Here is a 20,656-nt window from a genome sequence, read left to right on the forward strand (position 1 = left end):
TCACAGAAGTAGGCTGAGTCCAATCATAAATGGCCTGAACTTTAACAGGATCCATCTCGATAGTAGAAGGGGAAAAAATGAAGCCCAAAAATGAAACCTTCTGAACTCCAAAGAGACATTTAGACCCCTTCACAAACAAGGAATGAGCACGAAGGACCTGGAACACCATTCTGACCTGCTTCACATGAGACTCCCAATCGTCTGAAAAGACCAAAATATCATCCAAATATACAATCATGAATCTATCCAGGTACTTTCGGAAGATGTCATGCATAAAGGACTGAAACACAGATGGAGCATTAGAAAGCCCGAATGGCATCACCAAGTACTCAAAATGGCCCTCGGGCGTATTAAATGCTGTTTTCCATTCGTCGCCCCGTTTAATACGCACAAGATTATATGCCCCTCGAAGATCTATCTTGGTGAACCAGCTAGCTCCCTTAATCCGAGCAAACAAATCAGACAGTAGCGGCAAAGGGTACTGAAATTTGACGGTGATTTTATTAAGAAGGCGGTAATCTATACAAGGTCTCAGAGAACCATCCTTCTTGGCCACAAAAAAGAACCCTGCTCCCAACGGTGACGACGACTGGCCAATATGCCCTTTCTCCAAGGACTCCTTTATATAACTCCGCATTGTAGCGTGCTCTGGCACAGATAAATTGAACAGTCGGCCCTTCGGAAACTTACCACCAGGAATCAAATTAATAGCACAATCGCAATCCCTATGAGGAGGTAGGGCACTGGATTTGGGCTCATCAAATACATCCCGGTAATCTGACAAGAACTCAGGGACTTCTGAAGGATGGGAAGATGAAATAGACAACAATTGGACATCCCCATGTACCCCTTGACAACCCCAACTGGATACAGACATTGATTTCCAAACCAATACAGGATTATGGACCTGTAGCCATGGCAAACCCAAAACAACCACATCATGCAGATTATGCAACACCAAAAAGCGAATATCCTCCTGATGTGCAGGAGCCATGCACATGGTCAATTGAGTCCAGTACTGAGGCTTATTCTTGGCCAAAGGTGTAGCATCAATTCCTCTCAATGGAATAGGACACTGCAAGGGCTCCAAGGAAAAACCACAGCGCCTGGCAAACTCCAAGTCCATCAAATTCAGGGCAGCGCCTGAATCCACAAATGCCATAACCGAATAGGACGACAAAGAGCAAATCAGAGTAACGGACAAAAGAAATTTTGGCTGTACCATACCAATGGTGGCAGACCTAGCGAACCGTTTAGTGGGCTTAGGACAATCAGAGATAGCATGAGTAGAGTCACCACAGTAAAAACACAGCCCATTCTGACGTCTGTATTCTTGCCGTTCAGCTCTGGTCAAGGTCCTATCACATTGCATAGGCTCAGGCTTCTGCTCAGTAAACACCGCCAAATGGTGCACATTTTTGCGCTCACGTAAGCGTCGATCGATCTAAATGGCCAAGGACATAGACTCATTCAGACCAGCAGGCGTGGGAAATCCCACCATAACATCCTTAAGGGCTTCAGAAAGACCCTTTCTGAAAATTGCCGCCAGGGCACACTGTTGTGAATTTGGATTCTGGGCTCCCCCGGTGGCTACTGGTGGAATTGAACTTGTGACATCATCTTCCCTGTTCACCTGTTCTGATTAGATCTGGGTGTCGCTATATAACCTGGCTTCTCTGTTAGATGCTTGCCGGTCAACAATGTTATCAGAAGCCTCTCTGTGCTTGTTCCTGCTCCCAGACATCTACTAGATAAGTTGGACATTCGTCCATGTTTTGTTTTTGTATTTTGGTTCCAGTTCACAGCTGCAGTTTCGTTACTGTGTCTGGAAAGCTCTTGTTGATCAGGAATTGCCACTCTGGTATTATGAGTTAATGCCAGAGTCCTAAAGTAATTTCTGGATGTGTTTTGTTAGGGTTTTCTACTGACCATGAAAGTATGCTTTCTGTCTTCTGCTATCTAGAAAGCGGACCTCAAATTTGCTAAAACTATTTTCCTGCTGCGTTTGTTGTTTCATCTCATATCACCGCCAATATATGTGGGGGGCTTCTGTCTCCTTTTTTTGGGCATTTCTCTAGAGGTGAGTCAGGTCTTATATTTCCCTCTGCTAGCATTATTTAGTTCTCCGGCCGGCGCTGGGCATATAGGGATAAAAAGTAGGACATGCTACCTGGCTACTTCTAGATGATGCGGTAGGTTTAGTTCATGGTCAGTATAGTTACATCTTCCAAGAGCTTGTTCCTATAGAGGCTTATGCTAGTTCTCTGGCCATGGAGATCATGACAGTTTGACCGGACCACTAAAGGGTTAAAATCCTTGGCTGAGAAAGGAGAGAAATAAGAAGTCTGCTGAGAGTTTTTTTTTTTTTTTTTTTTTTCTGTGCTCTTAATTGGATCACTTGCCAGTCTGTCTATGCTGCAGTCTTTCTTTTTTTTCTCTCTCCTTATAATCTTTGAATGGCTTTGTGTTCACCTGTTAATAATGGATCTTCAGAGTGTAACTGCAGGTTTGAATAATCTCACCACGAAAGTACAAAATTTGCAAGATTTTATTATTCATGCTCCGGTATCTGAGCCGAGAATTCCTTTGCCGGAATTCTTCTCAGGGAATAGATCTAGCTTTCAGAATTTTAGAAATAATTGTAAGCTATTTTTGTCCCTGAAATCTCGTTCTGCTGGAGACCCTGCACAGCAGGTTGGGATTGTGATTTCCTTGCTCCGCGGCGACCCTCAAGACTGGGCTTTTGCATTGGCACCAGGGGATCCTGCGTTGCGCAATGTGGATGCGTTTTTTTTGGCCTTGGGCTTGCTGTATGAGGAACCTCATTTGGAACTTCAGGCAGAAAAAACTTTGATGTCCCTATCGCAGGGGCAAGATGAAGCTGAAATTTACTGCCAAAGATTCCGTAAATGGTCTGTGCTTACTCAGTGGAATGAGTGTGCCTTGGCGGCTACTTTCAGAGAGGGTCTCTCTGATGCCATTAAGGATGTTATGGTGGGGTTCCCTGTGCCTGCGGGTCTGAATGAGTCCATGACAATGGCCATTCAGATCGATAGGCGTCTGCGGGAGCGCAAACCAGTGCACCATCTGGCGGTGTCCACTGAGAAGACGCCAGAAAGCATGCAGTGTGATAGAATTCTGTCCAGAAGCGAGCGGCAGAATTTTAGACGGAAAAATGGGTTGTGTTTCTATTGTGGGGATTCTACTCATGTTATATCAGCATGCTCTAAACGTACTAAAAAGCTTGATAAATCTGTTTCCATTGGCACTTTACAGTCTAAATTTATTTTGTCTGTGACCCTGATTTGCTCTTTGTCATCTATTACTACTGACGCCTATATCGACTCTGGCGCCGCTTTGAGTCTTATGGATTGGTCCTTTGCCAATCGTTGTGGGTATGATTTAGAGCCTTTGGAAACTCTTATTCCTCTGAAGGGGATTGACTCCACCCCATTGGCTAATAATAAACCACAATACTGGACACAAGTGACTATGTGTATTAATCCGGATCACCAGGAGACTATTCGTTTTCTAGTGCTGTATAATCTACATGAGGATTTGGTGCTGGGATTGCCATGGCTGCAGTCTCACAACCCAGTCCTTGACTGGAGAGCTATGTCTGTGTTGAGCTGGGGATGTAAGGGGACTCATGGGGACGTACCTTTGGTGTCCATTTCATCATCTATCCCCTCTGAAATCCCTGAGTTCCTGTCTGACTATCGTGACGTCTTTGAAGAACCCAAGCTTGGTTCACTACCTCCGCACCGTGAGTGCGATTGTGCTATAGATTTAATTCCGGGTAGTAAATACCCAAAGGGTCGTTTATTTAATCTGTCTGTGCCTGAACATACTGCTATGCGAGAATATATAAAGGAGTCCTTGGAAAAGGGACATATTCGTCCATCGTCATCTCCCTTAGGAGCCGGTTTTTTCTTTGTGTCAAAAAAAGACGGCTCTTTGAGACCATGTATTGATTATCGGCTTTTGAATAAAATCACGGTTAAATATCAATACCCATTGCCGTTGCTGACTGATTTGTTTGCTCGCATAAAGGGGGCCAAGTGGTTCTCTAAGATTGATCTCCGTGGGGCGTATAATTTGGTGCGGATCAGGCAGGGGGATGAGTGGAAAACCGCATTTAATACGCCCGAGGGCCACTTTAAGTATTTGGTGATGCCTTTTGGTCTTTCTAATGCCCCTTCAGTCTTCCAGTCCTTTATGCATGATATTTTCCGCGATTTTTTGGATAAATTTATGATAGTGTATCTGGATGATATTCTGATTTTTTCGGATGACTGGGACTCTCATGTCCGGCAAGTTAAGAGGGTTTTTCAGGTTTTGCGGTCTAATTCTCTGTGTGTCAAGGGTTCTAAGTGCGTTTTTGGGGTTCAGAGAATTTCCTTTTTGGGATATATTTTTTCTCCCTCTTCCATTGAGATGGATCCTGTCAAGGTTCAAGCTATTTGTGATTGGACGCAGCCCTCTTCTCTTAAAAGTCTTCAGAAATTTTTGGGCTTTGCCAACTTTTATCGTCGATTTATTTCTGGTTTTTCGGATGTCGTTAAGCCATTGACCGATTTGACTAGACAGGGTGCTGATGTTGCTAATTGGTCCCCTGATGCTGTGGAGGCCTTTCAGGAGCTTAAGCGCTGTTTTTCTTCTGCCCCTGTGTTGCGTCAGCCTGATGTGACTCTTCCTTTTCAGGTTGAGGTCGACGCTTCTGAGATCGGAGCTGGGGCAGTGTTGTCGCAGAAAAGTTCTGACTGCGCCGTGATGAGGCCTTGTGCCTTCTTTTCCCGTAAATTTTCGCCCGCTGAGCGGAATTATGATGTTGGGAATCGGGAGCTTTTGGCCATGAAGTGGGCGTTTGAGGAGTGGCGCCATTGGCTCGAGGGGGCCAGACATCAGGTGGTGGTATTGACTGACCACAAAAATTTGATTTATCTTGAGACCGCCAGGCGCCTGAATCCTAGACAGGCGCGCTGGTCATTATTTTTTTCTCGGTTTAATTTTGTGGTATCGTACCTACCAGGTTCTAAGAATGTTAAGGCGGATGCCCTTTCTAGGAGTTTTGAGCCTGATTCACCTGGCAACTCTGACCCCACAGGTATTCTTAAGGAGGGAGTTATCTTGTCAGCCGTTTCTCCAGACCTGCGGCGGGCCTTGCAGGAGTTTCAGGCGGATAGACCGGATCGTTGTCCGCCTGATAGGCTGTTTGTTCCTGATGATTGGACCAGTAAAGTCATCTCTGAGGTGCATTCTTCTGCGTTGGCAGGTCATCCTGGAATTTTTGGTACCAGGGATTTGGTGGCAAGATCCTTCTGGTGGCCTTCCCTGTCACGAGATGTGCGAGGCTTTGTGCAGTCTTGTGACGTTTGTGCTCGGGCCAAGCCTTGTTGTTCTCGGGCTAGTGGATTATTGTTGCCCTTGCCTATTCCTAAGAGGCCTTGGACACACATCTCGATGGATTTTATTTCAGATCTGCCTGTTTCTCAGAAGATGTCTGTCATCTGGGTGGTGTGTGACCGTTTTTCTAAGATGGTTCATTTGGTTCCCCTGCCCAAATTGCCTTCTTCTTCCGAGTTGGTGCCCCTGTTTTTTCAAAATGTTGTTTGTTTGCATGGTATTCCTGAGAATATCGTTTCTGACAGAGGAACCCAATTTGTGTCTAGATTTTGGCGGGCATTTTGGGCTAGGATGGGCATAGATTTGTCTTTTTCGTCTGCTTTTCACCCTCAGACTAATGGCCAGACCGAGCGGACTAATCAGACCCTGGAGACATATCTGAGGTGTTTTGTGTCTGCTGACCAGGATGATTGGGTTGCTTTTTTGCCATTGGCGGAGTTCGCCCTCAATAATCGGGCCAGCTCTGCCACCTTGGTTTCCCCGTTTTTCTGTAATTCGGGGTTCCATCCTCGATTTTCCTCCGGTCAGATGGAATCCTCGGATTGTCCTGGAGTGGATGCGGTGGTGGAGAGATTGCATCATATCTGGGGGCAGGTGATGGACAATTTAAAGTTGTCCCAGGAGAAGACTCAGCTTTTTGCCAACCGTCACCGTCGTGTTGGTCCTCGGCTTTGTGTTGGAGATTTGGTGTGGTTGTCTTCTCGTTTTGTCCCTATGAGGGTCTCATCTCCTAAGTTTAAGCCTCGGTTCATCGGTCCGTATAAAATATTGGAGATTCTTAACCCTGTTTCCTTCCGTTTGGACCTCCCTGCATCCTTTTCTATTCATAACGTTTTTCATCGGTCGTTATTGCGCAGGTATGAGGCACCGGTTGTGCCTTCCGTTGAGCCTCCTGCTCCGGTGTTGGTTGAGGGTGAGTTGGAGTACGTTGTGGAAAAAATCCTAGACTCCCGTGTTTCCAGACGGAGACTCCAGTATCTGGTCAAGTGGAAGGGATATGGCCAGGAGGATAATTCTTGGGTCACTGCATCTGATGTTCATGCCTCTGATCTGGTTCGTGCCTTTCATAGGGCCCATCCTGATCGCCCTGGTGGTTCTGGTGAGGGTTCGGTGCCCCCTCCTTGAGGGGGGGGTACTGTTGTGAATTTGGATTCTGGGCTCCCCCGGTGGCTACTGGTGGAATTGAACTTGTGACATCATCTTCCCTGTTCACCTGTTCTGATTAGATCTGGGTGTCGCTATATAACCTGGCTTCTCTGTTAGATGCTTGCCGGTCAACAATGTTATCAGAAGCCTCTCTGTGCTTGTTCCTGCTCCCAGACATCTACTAGATAAGTTGGACATTCGTCCATGTTTTGTTTTTGTATTTTGGTTCCAGTTCACAGCTGCAGTTTCGTTACTGTGTCTGGAAAGCTCTTGTTGATCAGGAATTGCCACTCTGGTATTATGAGTTAATGCCAGAGTCCTAAAGTAATTTCTGGATGTGTTTTGTTAGGGTTTTCTACTGACCATGAAAGTATGCTTTCTGTCTTCTGCTATCTAGAAAGCGGACCTCAAATTTGCTAAAACTATTTTCCTGCTGCGTTTGTTGTTTCATCTCATATCACCGCCAATATATGTGGGGGGCTTCTGTCTCCTTTTTTTGGGCATTTCTCTAGAGGTGAGTCAGGTCTTATATTTCCCTCTGCTAGCATTATTTAGTTCTCCGGCCGGCGCTGGGCATATAGGGATAAAAAGTAGGACATGCTACCTGGCTACTTCTAGATGATGCGGTAGGTTTAGTTCATGGTCAGTATAGTTACATCTTCCAAGAGCTTGTTCCTATAGAGGCTTATGCTAGTTCTCTGGCCATGGAGATCATGACAGCACACTCATTCCACTGAGTAAGCACAGACCACTTTCTGAACTTCTGACAATATACCTCCGCTTCATCCTGACCCTGACACAAAGCCAGCAAAATTTTCTCTGCCTGATCCACTGAATCTGGTTCATCATAAAGCAGACCAAGCGCCAGAAAAAACGCATCAACATTACGCAATGCAGGATCTTCTGGCGCAAGGGAAAATGCCCAGTCTTGAGGGTCGCCACGTAGCAAAGAAATAATAATTTTTACTTGCTGAATGGGGTCACCAGAGGAGCGGGGTTTCAAAGCAAAAAACAGTCTACAATTATTTTTGAAATTCAGGAACTTAGATCTATCCCCAGAAAACAAATCAGGAATTGGACTTCTGGGTTCTAACATCGGGTTCTGAACTACATAATCTTGAATGCTTTGTACCCTTGTAGTGAGTTGATCCACACAAGAGGACAGACCTTGAATGTCCATATCTACACCTGTGTCCTGAACCACCCAGAGGTTAAGGGGAAAAGAAATACAAAACACACTGCAGAGAAAAAAAAATGGTCTCAGAACTTCTCTTATCCCTCTATTGAGATGCATTAACACTTTGTAGGCCAGCTGTACTGTTATGTTGGGCTGGTGGTTAGGAGCACTAGAAATGACCAGATGAGCAAACTAGCAATACAGGACGAGCTCTGGGAAGTGGGAGCTCTGCTGACCGCAACCCCTAATCCTATCACAACCCCTAAAAAAACCCTTCTACATGAGAATGGGTTTACAAACTGGCCTGTATGTTCACGGGCAAAAACTGGGTGGGATACCCGACTTGAGTCGGATTCCTACACCTCCCTAGGGTACCCCCTGCCTGTCTGCGGAGGTTGGCACCCTCTTGGACGCAATATGGCGCCCCCGCTCCTCGACGGCTAACCCTGAATGCCCTACGGGTCCCTAATAGGTGGATATTGTGGACAAAACACACTTGCCCACACCTAGGGCCCAACCTTATATGATCAGATCATTGCCAAATGATATTTCACCAGAGTGCCACAATAACCAAAACTTGCATAGTGCCTCAATAAAAGGCTCGATTGGATGAAACGTGGCACCCCTAACCGTATGCTCTAAGCCTCCTTCACTGGCTATTACACCCTTATATGTCCCTGCCCGGACTGCCCTGCCTGACAGCGGAGGTTGGCACCCTCTTGAACGCAAAGTGGCGCCCCCGCTCCTCGGCGGCTGGTGCAACCAGGCACAGCATATCTCCGATGTGGTTGGAACACACGGATCTTTTTCCCATATGCCTCCGAGGAATAGCCGTGGAGCGTTCCTGACTCTGCCTAGACGCCTCTTCACAGCCTAAGAGCTAACTACCCCTAAAGATAGAAAATACAGCCTACCTTGCCTCAGAGAAATTCCCCAAAGAAATAGGCAGCCCCCACAAATATTGACTGTGAGTTAAGATGGAAGTCACAAACACAGGAATGAAATAGGTTTCAGCATAGGAGGCCAGACTTAACTAAACAGACTGAAGATAGAAAAGGTATCTTTGCGGTCAGCATAAAAAACAAAAAACCACGCAGAGTGTGCAAAAGAAACCACCGCACCGACTCACGGCGCGGTGGTGCCACTCTGCATCCCAGAGCTTCCAGCTAACAAGATCAAATCATAATAGCAAGCTGGACAAAAACACAGTGGTAACAAATAAGCTAGCAGGGACTTAGCTTTTGCTGAAGTAGACAGGTCATCTGAAAGATCCAAGAGAACTGAACCAGTACTAGGACATTGACAGCTGGCATCAAGTAACGATCTGAATGGAGTTAAATAGAGCAGCCAGCCAAGGCCTGAACGAGATCAGCTGGAGAAGGAATCTCAGAACCAGCAGCTCCACTCACAGCCACCAGAGGGAGTCCATGAACAGAACTCGCCGAAGTACCATTCATAACCACAGGAGGGAGCTCGAGAACAGAATTCACAACAGACAGGTTAGTGTAGCAAGTTGTGTGCAGCAAGTTTTGCGCATGGCGAGTTTTGCGCGTGGCGAGTTTTATGTGTGGTGCCTTTTGAGTATGTGCAAGTTTTGTGTGAGGCAACTTTTGCATGTGTTGCAACTTTTGTGCATGTGGCAATTTTTCCGCGTGTGCAAGTTTTGCGTGTGGCGAGTTTTCCATGAGGTGAGTTTTGCGCGTGGCGAGTTTTGAGCGACGACTTTTGTGTTTCGACTTTTATGTGGCGAGGTTGGTGTATGTGTGGTGAAATGTGCGCTGAGGGTGGTATATGTGTTCGAGCACGTGGTAGTGTGTGGCGCATTTTGTGTGTGTGTTCATATCCCCGTGGTGGTGTGGTGATTATCCCATGTCGGGGCCCCACCTTAGCAACTGTACAGTATATACTCTTTGGCGCCATCGCTCTCATTCTTTAAGTTCCCCTTGTTCACATCTGGCAGCTGTTAATTTGCCTCCAACACTTTTCCTTTCATTTTTTCCCCATTATGTAGATAGGGGCAAAATTGTTTGGTGAATTGGAAAGCGCGGGGTTAAAATTTCACCTCACAACATAGCTTTGACGCTCTCGGGGTAAAGACGTGTGACTGTGCAAAATTTTGTGCCTGTAGCTGCGACGCCTCCAACACTTTTCCTTTCACTTTTTCCCCATTATGTAGATAGGGGCAAAATTGTTTGGTGAATTGGAAAGCGCGGGGTTAAAATTTCACCTCACAACATAGCCTATGATGCTCTCGGGGTCCAGACGTGTGACTGTGCAAAATTTTGTGGCTGTAGCTGCGACAGTTCAGATGCCAATCCCGGACATACACACATACACACATACACACATACACACATTCAGCTTTATATATTAGATAATCCATCACATAACCCCCTATATACAGTACAACCCCCACATAACTCCCTATACGCAAGATGAGCCCCTACATAGCAACCTATGTACAGTACGAGCCCTGACATAGCCCATATAAATAGGCACACATCCCATACACATAGTAAAAAAAACCAACACATTCTCACCTTACTCCCATTCCTCCGGAGCTCAGCTCCGGTCTCCGAGGCTCCACTTCTACTTGTGGCCAGCGTGTACATGCTAGCGCGCACCAGAGCCAGCTGACGACGTCATCACGCTGGCACATCACAGTAGAGGCTATGGGAGCTCCGCTGGAGCTGCACTGCCATTCTGCACCATCGGCAGAGGAGCGCCAGGAAATCTGCCTGCTAGAATATGTGTGCTGCCGATGACAGCGCATAAAACATTGTAATGAGTGCAATCTGAACTAGAATGTCAATAATGATTATATATATACTGTTCTGTCTATAGCTAAAAAATGTTCAATCAGTTTTTTATATCAACAAAATCAGCCATGTATCATTGCAATCCATAAACCTTACAGGGCAGACTTAGCTACTATTTGATGAGTTTAAGGAAATCTCAGTATTCGTCATACCTTCTAGCTGTCCCAGGCATGTGCATTTATTAGGCCGATAGGCCTCCGAGACATGACATCACCACAGTCAATCAAAATCAATCATCAGAGTAGAGCGAGATGACAAGACTGGGATAGACCCTGAAGCTACGAAATCTACACATGTGAGGATCTCCCTGAAAAGTCTTTTGTACCTAGCGCTGGGATATGCATGTTTAGTCTAGTTAATGAGTAAGAGCCCAATCGTTAGCGATGACTAAGAAAAATGCCGCAGTGGTATTAGTGTACTTGTGATTGAGTCTTTGCATGCCAGAATCAATTAGTAGAATGCATAAGAGTCTCAGATTTTCAAAGCAGAAAATATACTCACCATTTATAACAAAAACTACGGAATGAATAAGTGATTTAAAACTTTCCTTTCTGCTGATTGCTAAATTAGGTTCTGTGCTACTAAATAGTTTGCTACTGTGAACTTCTGTAATGGCAGATTGCCATGGAACGAGATGGTAGACAGTGCAAAAGAGCTCAAACATTGTATTGTAAAAAGCCTTAGCTCCCTCAGATGTCACCCAGTATTTGTCTCATATTGGTCACATTAACTTATGTGTTCAAATAAATGTATTTTTAACCACTGCCAACTCCCTTACAAACAGGAAAAACACCAAAAAAGGAAAAATTCAAGAAAATACACCAAAAACAGGCAGAGATGCTTACCTGTCTCAATGGGCCTCAATACAAATGCACAAGCAGGGTGCAGCGGACCCAAATAAAATAGCAAATGCACAGGTGCAATACCTAATGAAACAGCCAGCCTTCAATCAGGGATTGGCCGTGTGGTACACCAATGGACTAAGATACATAATCTGTATGTGGCTTGTTCACACAGGGAATGCAGAGCATCTGGCTCCAGCCTATTAATGACGCCCTATGGCGGGCTGCCCAGTACTAAAATGCATCCTGTGTGAACAGAGACAAATTCGGAAGAAAAAAGACTAGACCAATGATGGTATGCACACCCATGAATCGTACAATAAAATACATAATACAGCATACAATATGTTGGCATATCTTTGCGCCGTTTGAGACATCATACCCGGGAACATGAGACTATATATACATATTTCTGTATACATATAACCAAGTATATTATTTCATTTGGATTGGCAATAATAATTCATATTATGGTTATGCTGTATTATGTATTTTGTACCTAGGGGTGAGGGCTATTGGCCCTGTATTCAGGCATTTTTAAATGGTTTTATTCTATGTGTGTCTTTTTTGAGGTGTTAATAAAATTGGTTCATTTTTTGTACGATTCATGGGTGTGCATACCATCATTGGTCTAGTCTTTTTTCTTCTGAATTTGTCTAAGTTTCTTACAGACCAGGTTTTGCACCCTGCTTCAGCATTTATACAGGGGTGCACCCCTTATACCTATATCCTGTGTGAACAGAGGCCACAGTGTACAGAACCATTTGGGCCCAATTGCACCCTGCAAAAAATATACGTGCAAAACAAAACATATAAGTACATGTAAGGTATTAGTTGATATTCTGGCCATAATATGCAAGCCGGCAACCCGCGCCAAGGGTCCTTACGTTTTGCCAGTCCTACTCTAACATGAAAAACACCAAAAAAGGAAAAATTCAAGAAAATACACCAAAAACAAGCAGAGATGCTTACCTGTCTGAATAGGCCTCAATACTAATGCACAAGCAGGATGCAGCGGACCCAAACAAAATAGCAAATGCACAGGTGCAATACCTAATGAAACAGCCAGCCTCCAATCAGGGTTTGGCCGTGTGGCACACCAATGCACTAAGATACATACATTTTTTGCAGGGTGCAGTTGGGCCCAAATGGTTCTGTACACTGTGGCCTCTGTTCACACAGGATGCATTTTAGCACTGGGCAGCCCGCCATAGGGCGTCATTAATAGGCTGGAGCCAGATGCTGGCATTCCTTGTGTGAACACGCCACATACAGAGTATGTATCTCAGTGCATTGGTGTACCACACGGCCAAACCCTTATTGAAGGCTGGCTGTTTCATTAGGTATTGCACCTGTGCATTTGCTATTTTATTTGGGTCCGCTGCACCCGGCTTGTGCATTTGTATTGAGGCCAATTGAGACAGGTAAGCATCTCTGCCTGTTTTTGATGTATTTCCCTTACAAACAGGTAGGTTGTGGAAAGGGTCCCTTATCTCAGCCAAATCATCATGCATAAGATCGTTATCATATAGGGTGCAGAAGCCCATAGGTGCAATGTGTAAGCACTGTACATGGCGGTCGCCATTTACAGTACAGACCAAAAGTTTGGACACATATTCTCATTTAAAGATTTTTCTGTATTTTCATGACTATAAAAATTGTACATTCACTACATTCACACTGAAGGCATCAAAACTATGAATTAACACATGTTGAATTATATACTTAACAAAAAAGTGTCAAACAACTGAAAATATGTCTTCTATATGAGGTTCTTCAAAGTAGCCACCTTTTGCTTTGATGACTACTTTGCACAATCTTGGCATTCTCTTGATGAGCTTCAAGAGGTAGTCACCGGGAATGGTCTTCCAACAATCTTGAAGGAGTTCCCAGAAGTGCTTAGCACTTGTTGGCCCTTTTGCCTTCACTCTGCGGTCCAGCTCACCCCAAACCATCTCGATTGGGCTCAGGTCTGGTGACTGTGGAGGCCAGGTCACCTGGCGTAGCACCCCATCACTCTCCTTCTTGGTCAAATAGCCCTTACACAGCCTGGAGGTGTGTTTGGGGTCATTGTCCTGTTGAAAAATAAATGATGGTCCAACTAAACGCAAACCAGATGAAATAGCATGCCGCTGCAAGATGCTGTGGTAGCCATGCTGGTTCATTTTGAATAAATCCCCAACAGTGTCACTAGCAAAGCACCCCCACACCATCACACCCCCTCCTCCATGCTTCACGGTGGGAACCAGGCATGTAGAGTCCATTCGTTCACCTTTTCTGCGTCGAACAAAGACACGGTGGTTGGAGCCAAAGATCTCAAATTTGGATTCATCAGACCAAAGCACAGATTTCCTCTGGTCTAATGTCAATTCCTTGTGTTCTTTAGCCCAAACAAGTCTCTTCTGCTTGTTGCCTGTCCTTAGCAGTGGTTTCCTAGCAGCTATTTTACCATGAAGGCCTTCTGCGCAAAGTCTCCTCTTAACAGTTGTTGTAGAGATGTGTCTGCTGCTAGACCTTTGTGTGGCATTGACCTGGTCTCTAATCTGAGCTGCTGTTAGTCTGCAATTTCTGAGGCTGGTGACTCGGTTAAACATCCTCAGAAGCAGAGGTGACTCTTGGTCTTCCTTTCCTGGGGCGGTCCTCATGTGAGCCAGTTTCTTTGCAGCGCTTGATAGTTTTTGCCACTGCACTTGGGGACACTTTCAAAGTTTTCCCAATTTTTTGGACTGTTTGTCCTTCATTTCTTAAAGCAATGATGGCCACTCATTTTTCTTTACTTAGCTGCTTTTTTCTTGCCATAATGCAAATTCTTACAGTCTATTCAGTAGGACTATCAGCTGTGTATCCACCAGACTTCCGCACAACACAACTGATGGTCCCAACGCCATTTATAAGGCAAGAAATCCCACTTATTAAACCTGACAGGGCACACCTGTGAACTGAAAATCATTCCCGGTGACTACCTCTTGAAGCTCATCAAGAGAATGCCAAGATTGTGCAAAGCAGTTATCAAACTAAAAGGTGGCTACTTTGAAGAACCAAGAATATAAGACATAATTTCAGTTGTTTTACACTTTTTTGTTAAGTATATAATTCCACATGTGTTAATTCATAGTTTTGATGCCTTCACTGTGAATTTACAATTTTCATAGTCATGAAAATACAGAAAAATCTTTAAATGAGAATGTGTCCAAACTTTTGGTCCGCACTGTATGTAGCATAAAGTAAAATGGTTGACAAGATGTAGATATCCAAGTCTCCAGCATTCAAAAATTGTCAGCTTTATTCCAGAATGAGTTAAACCTACATACAGAACATTTTGGGCCTTATACCAGACCTCAATCCTGGCATGCAAGACTGAAAGGCAAACTGCTTATAAAACAACCAAAAGTAATGTGCTCAATACGCTGCTGATTAGAGCAATAGATATTTCCATCACACATCCTAAAAAATCTAAAAGCTGTGATTACGGAGCTTATGACCAAAGTTGTCTTCTTGTGACTACCATACAAACAAATGGAAAAAGTAAATGACTAATTGAATTAAAATAATTTAATTGACTTATATAAAGTGTAGTATGTAACTTATCAAAGAACAAAGGACACTTATATAGACTATAGTATATCACGCTACATTAGATGGGGGTATTTATGTCATGCCACACAATTGTATAAGCAGATAGTATATTTATTAGTATAATATACGTAGCAGATCTAGTGCAATACTAACATATCTGAATACTATCAGAGTCATAGACACATACTGACTTTTAACACTAGCATAATGCTGGCAGCATACATGCTATTATTCATAAATCCTCGGAAAGATACAACATATTCCATCTTATATTCATCCTGACTCTATGAAAATAAATAAAAGATCATCTATAAATCCTATCTAAGCCAGCATGGTATCAATTAAAAGAACATTGATGGTAAGAAAACAAGCTATGACTCTCTGAATGTATGAATGTAGTGACACAAATACAATTTATATTTTTTATTGCTTTTATTGTGCAAAACTAATAAAGCATAAAAAATGGTATCATCACAACAGCAGCCTATTGAATAATGGAAGCATGTCAAGTATACTGCAAGGTGAAAGCAGTAAGAATGAAAGCCATAATACACTGTTGAAATTGCTGTCTATTTTCCTCCTCCCACCAATTTATTTCTTTAAAGCTTAAAGGGCCTGTCCAGTCCAAGAAGAAAAGACTGCAGTCACTCTATGTGACAATAGACTGCCGAATCTTGACAGCGTGCAATGCGCGTGCTCTCATAATTCCCCAGTATTCTCCTTGTAGGTGAGTGTTTTATCAGCAGAAGATTATCACTGTTGGACTACATCTCATGTGCATCCTAGTCCAACCACACCCCCAACACTGGTAAGCAGCTCACTGTTGTGAATTTGGATTCTGGGCTCCCCCGGTGGCTACTGGTGGAATTGAACTGGTGTCTTCATCTTCTCTGTTCACCTGTTCCCATCAAGATGTGGGAGTCGCTATATAACCTTGCTGCTCTGTTAGTTGCTTGCCGGTCAACAATGTTATCAGAAGCCTCTCTGTGCTTGTTCCTGCTCCTAGACAACTACTAGATAAGTTGGACTCTTGTCCATGTTTGTTTTTGCATTTTGTTCCAGTTCACAGCTGTAGTTTCGTTACTGTGTCTGGAAAGCTCTTGTGAACAGGAATTGCCATTCTGGTGTTATGAGTTAATGCCAGAGTTTTAAAGTAATTTCTGGATGGTGTTTTTGATAGGGTTTTCAGCTGACCATGAAAGTGTCCTTTCTGTCTTCTGCTATGTAGTAAGTGGACCTCAAATTTGCTAAACCTATTTTCATACTACGTTTGTTATTTCATCTCAACTCACCGCCAATACATGTGGGGGGCCTCTGTCTCCTTTCGGGGTATTTCTCTAGAGGTGAGCTAGGACTAATATTTTCCTCTGCTAGCTTTATTTAGTCCTCCGGCTGGTGCTGGGCATCTAGAATCAACGTAGGCATGCTACCCGGCCACTGCTAGTTGTGCGTTAGGTTTAGTTCATGGTCAGCTCAGTTCCCATCTTCCAAGAGCTAGTTCCTATATATGCTTATGCTATGTTCTCTTGCCATTGAGATCATGACAGTTTGACCGGCCGTCAAAGTGTTAATTGTTTGGGCTGAAGCAGGAGAAAAAGAAGTGTTTAAGGGAAATTTTTTTTTTTTTTCCCCTCAGAGTTTTGCTGCCTAGCCCTTAATTGCTGTCTAGCTGCTTCTTACCTCCTCTTAACCCTTGAATGGCTCTGTGTCCACCTGTTTGTAATGGATCTTCAGAGTGTAACTGCAGGTTTGAATAATCTCGCCACGAAGGTACAAAATTTGCAAGATTTTGTTTGTCATGCACCTGTATCTGAGCCGAGAATTCCTTTGCCGGAATTTTTCTCGGGGAATAGATCCGGGTTTCAGAATTTTCGAAATAATTGCAAATTATTTTTGTCTCTGAAATCTCGCTCTGCCGGAGACCCTGCACAGCAGGTCAGGATTGTGATTTCCTTGCTCCGGGGCGACCCTCAAGACTGGGCTTTTTCATTGACACCAGGGGATCCTGCGTTGCTCAATGTGGATGCGTTTTTTCTGGCCTTGGGGTTGCTTTATGACGAACCTCATTTGGAGCTTCAGGCAGAAAAAACTTTGATGTCCCTATCTCAGGGGCAAGATGAAGCGGAAATTTACTGCCAAAGATTCCGTAAATGGTCTGTGCTTACTCAGTGGAATGAGTGCGCCCTGGCGGCGACTTTCAGAGAGGGTCTCTCTGATGCCATTAAGGATGTTATGGTGGGGTTCCCTGTGCCTGCGGGTCTGAATGAGTCCATGACAATGGCTATTCAGATCGATAGGCGTTTGCGGGAGCGCAAACCTGTGCACCATCTGGCGGTGTCCACTGAGAAGTCGCCAGAGAGTATGCAGTGTGATAGAATTCTGTCCCGAAGCGAGCGGCAGAATTTTAGACGGAAAAATGGGTTGTGTTTCTATTGTGGTGATTCTACTCATGTTATATCAGCATGCTCTAAGCGCACTAAAAAGCTTGGTAAATCTGTTTCCATTTGCACCTTACCGTCTAAATTTATTCTATCTGTGACCCTGATTTGCTCTTTGTCATCTATTACCACGGACGCCTATGTCGACTCTGGCGCCGCTTTGAGTCTTATGGATTGGTCCTTGGCCAAACGCTGTGGGTATGATTTAGAGCCTTTGGAGACTCCTATTCCTCTGAAGGGGATTGACTCCACCCCATTGGCTAATAATAATCCACAATACTGGACACAAGTAACTATGCGTATTAATCCGGATCACCAGGAGATTATTCGCTTTCTGGTGCTGCATAATCTACATGATGATTTGGTGCTAGGATTGCCTTGGCTGCAATCTCACAACCCAGTCCTCGACTGGAGAGTTATGTCTGTGTTGAGCTGGGGATGTAAGGGGGCTCATGGGGATGTACCTGTGGTTTCCATTTCATCATCCATTCCCTCTGAAATTCCTGAGTTCCTGTCTGACTATCGTGACGTCTTTGAAGAATCCAAGCTTGGTTCGTTACCTCCGCACCGAGAGTGCGATTGTGCCATAGATTTAATCCCGGGTAGTAAATACCCAAAGGGTCGTTTATTTAATCTGTCTGTGCCTGAACATGCTGCTATGCGAGAATATATAAAGGAGTCCTTGGAAAAGGGACATATTCGTCCATCGTCATCTCCCTTAGGAGCCGGTTTTTTCTTTGTGTCAAAAAAAGACGGCTCTTTGAGACCATGTATTGATTATCGGCTTTTGAATAAAATCACTGTTAAATATCAATACCCATTGCCGTTGCTGACTGATTTGTTTGCTCGCATAAAGGGGGCCAAGTGGTTCTCTAAGATTGACCTTCGTGGGGCGTATAATTTGGTGCGAATCAGGCAGGGGGATGAGTGGAAAACCGCATTTAATACGCCCGAGGGCCACTTTGAGTATTTAGTGATGCCTTTTGGTCTTTCTAATGCTCCGTCAGTTTTCCAGTCCTTTATGCATGATATTTTTCGCGATTATTTGGATAAATTTATGATTGTGTATCTGGATGATATTCTGATTTTTTCGGATGACTGGGACTCTCATGTCCAGCAAGTCAGGAGGGTTTTTCAGGTTTTGCGGTCTAATTCTTTGTGTGTGAAGGGTTCTAAGTGTGTTTTTGGGGTACAGAGGATTTCCTTTTTGGGATATATTTTTTCCCCCTCTTCCATTGAAATGGATCCTGTCAAGGTTCAAGCTATTTGTGATTGGACGCAGCCCTCTTCTCTTAAGAGTCTTCAGAAATTTTTGGGCTTTGCTAACTTTTATCGTCGATTTATTGCTGGTTTTTCGGATATTGCTAAGCCATTGACCGATTTGACTAAGAAGGGTGCTGATGTTGCTGATTGGTCCCCTGATGCTGTGGAGGCCTTTCGGGAGCTTAAGCGCCGTTTTTCCTCTGCCCCTGTGTTGCGTCAGCCTGATGTTGCTCTACCTTTTCAGGTTGAGGTCGACGCTTCTGAGATCGGAGCTGGGGCAGTGTTGTCGCAGAAAAGTTCTGACTGCTCCTTGATGAGGCCTTGTGCCTTCTTTTCCCGTAAATTTTCGCCCGCTGAGCGGAATTATGATGTTGGGAATCGGGAGCTTTTGGCCATGAAGTGGGCTTTTGAGGAGTGGCGCCATTGGCTTGAGGGGGCCAGACATCAGGTGGTGGTATTGACTGACCACAAAAATTTGATTTATCTTGAGACCGCCAGGCGCCTGAATCCTAGACAGGCGCGCTGGTCATTGTTTTTCTCTCGGTTTAATTTTGTGGTGTCGTACCTACCGGGTTCTAAGAATGTTAAGGCGGATGCCCTTTCTAGGAGTTTTGAGCCTGACTCGCCTGGTAACTCTGAGCCCACAGGTATCCTTAAGGATGGAGTGGTATTGTCAGCCGTTTCTCCAGACCTGCGGCGGGCCTTGCAGGAGTTTCAGGCGGAGAGACCTGATCGTTGCCCACCTGATAAACTGTTTGTTCCTGATGATTGGACCAGTAGAGTCATCTCTGAGGTTCATTCTTCTGCGTTGGCAGGTCATCCTGGCATTTTTGGTACCAGGGATTTGGTGGCAAGGTCCTTCTGGTGGCCTTCCCTGTCACGAGATGTGCGAGGCTTTGTGCAGTCTTGTGACGTTTGTGCTCGGGCCAAGCCTTGTTGTTCTCGGGCTAGTGGATTATTGTTGCCCTTGCCTATTCCTAGGAGGCCTTGGACGCACATCTCGATGGATTTTATTTCAGATCTGCCTGTTTCTCAGAAGATGTCTGTCATCTGGGTGGTGTGTGACCGTTTTTCTAAGATGGTCCATTTGGTTCCTCTGCCCAAGTTACCTTCTTCTTCCGAGTTGGTTCCTCTGTTTTTTCAAAATGTTGTTCGTTTGCATGGTATTCCTGAGAATATCGTTTCTGACAGAGGGACCCAATTCGTGTCTAGATTTTGGCGGGCATTCTGTGCTAGGATGGGCATAGATTTATCTTTTTCGTCCGCTTTCCATCCTCAGACGAATGGCCAGACCGAGCGGATTAATCAGACCCTGGAGACATATCTGAGGTGTTTTGTGTCTGCTGACCAGGATGATTGGGTTGCTTTTTTGCCATTGGCGGAGTTCGCTCTCAATAATCGGGCCAGCTCTGCCACTTTGGTGTCCCCGTTTTTCTGTAATTCGGGGTTTCATCCTCGATTTTCCTCTGGTCAGGTGGAATCTTCGGATTGTCCTGGAGTGGATGCTGTGGTGGAGAGATTGCATCAGATCTGGGGGCAGGTGGTGGACAATTTGAGGTTGCCCCAGGAGAAGACTCAGCTTTTTGCCAACCGCCACCGTCGTGTTGGTCCTCGGCTTTCTGTTGGGGATTTGGTGTGGTTGTCTTCTCGTTTTGTCCCTATGAGGGTCTCTTCTCCTAAGTTTAAGCCTCGGTTTATCGGCCCGTATAAGATATTGGAGATTCTTAACCCTGTTTCCTTCCGTTTGGACCTCCCTGCATCCTTTTCTATTCATAACGTTTTTCATCGGTCATTATTGCGCAGGTATGAGGTACCGGTTGTGCCTTCCGTTGAGCCTCCTGCTCCGGTGTTGGTTGAGGGTGAGTTGGAGTACGTTGTGGAGAAAATCTTGGACTCTCGTGTTTCCAGACGGAGACTCCAGTATCTGGTCAAGTGGAAGGGATACGGCCAGGAGGATAATTCTTGGGTGAATGCATCTGATGTTCATGC

The sequence above is a fragment of the Ranitomeya variabilis genome, chromosome 6 (genome assembly GCF_051348905.1).
Source record: "Ranitomeya variabilis isolate aRanVar5 chromosome 6, aRanVar5.hap1, whole genome shotgun sequence".
Classification (NCBI taxonomy): Eukaryota; Metazoa; Chordata; class Amphibia; order Anura; family Dendrobatidae; genus Ranitomeya; species Ranitomeya variabilis.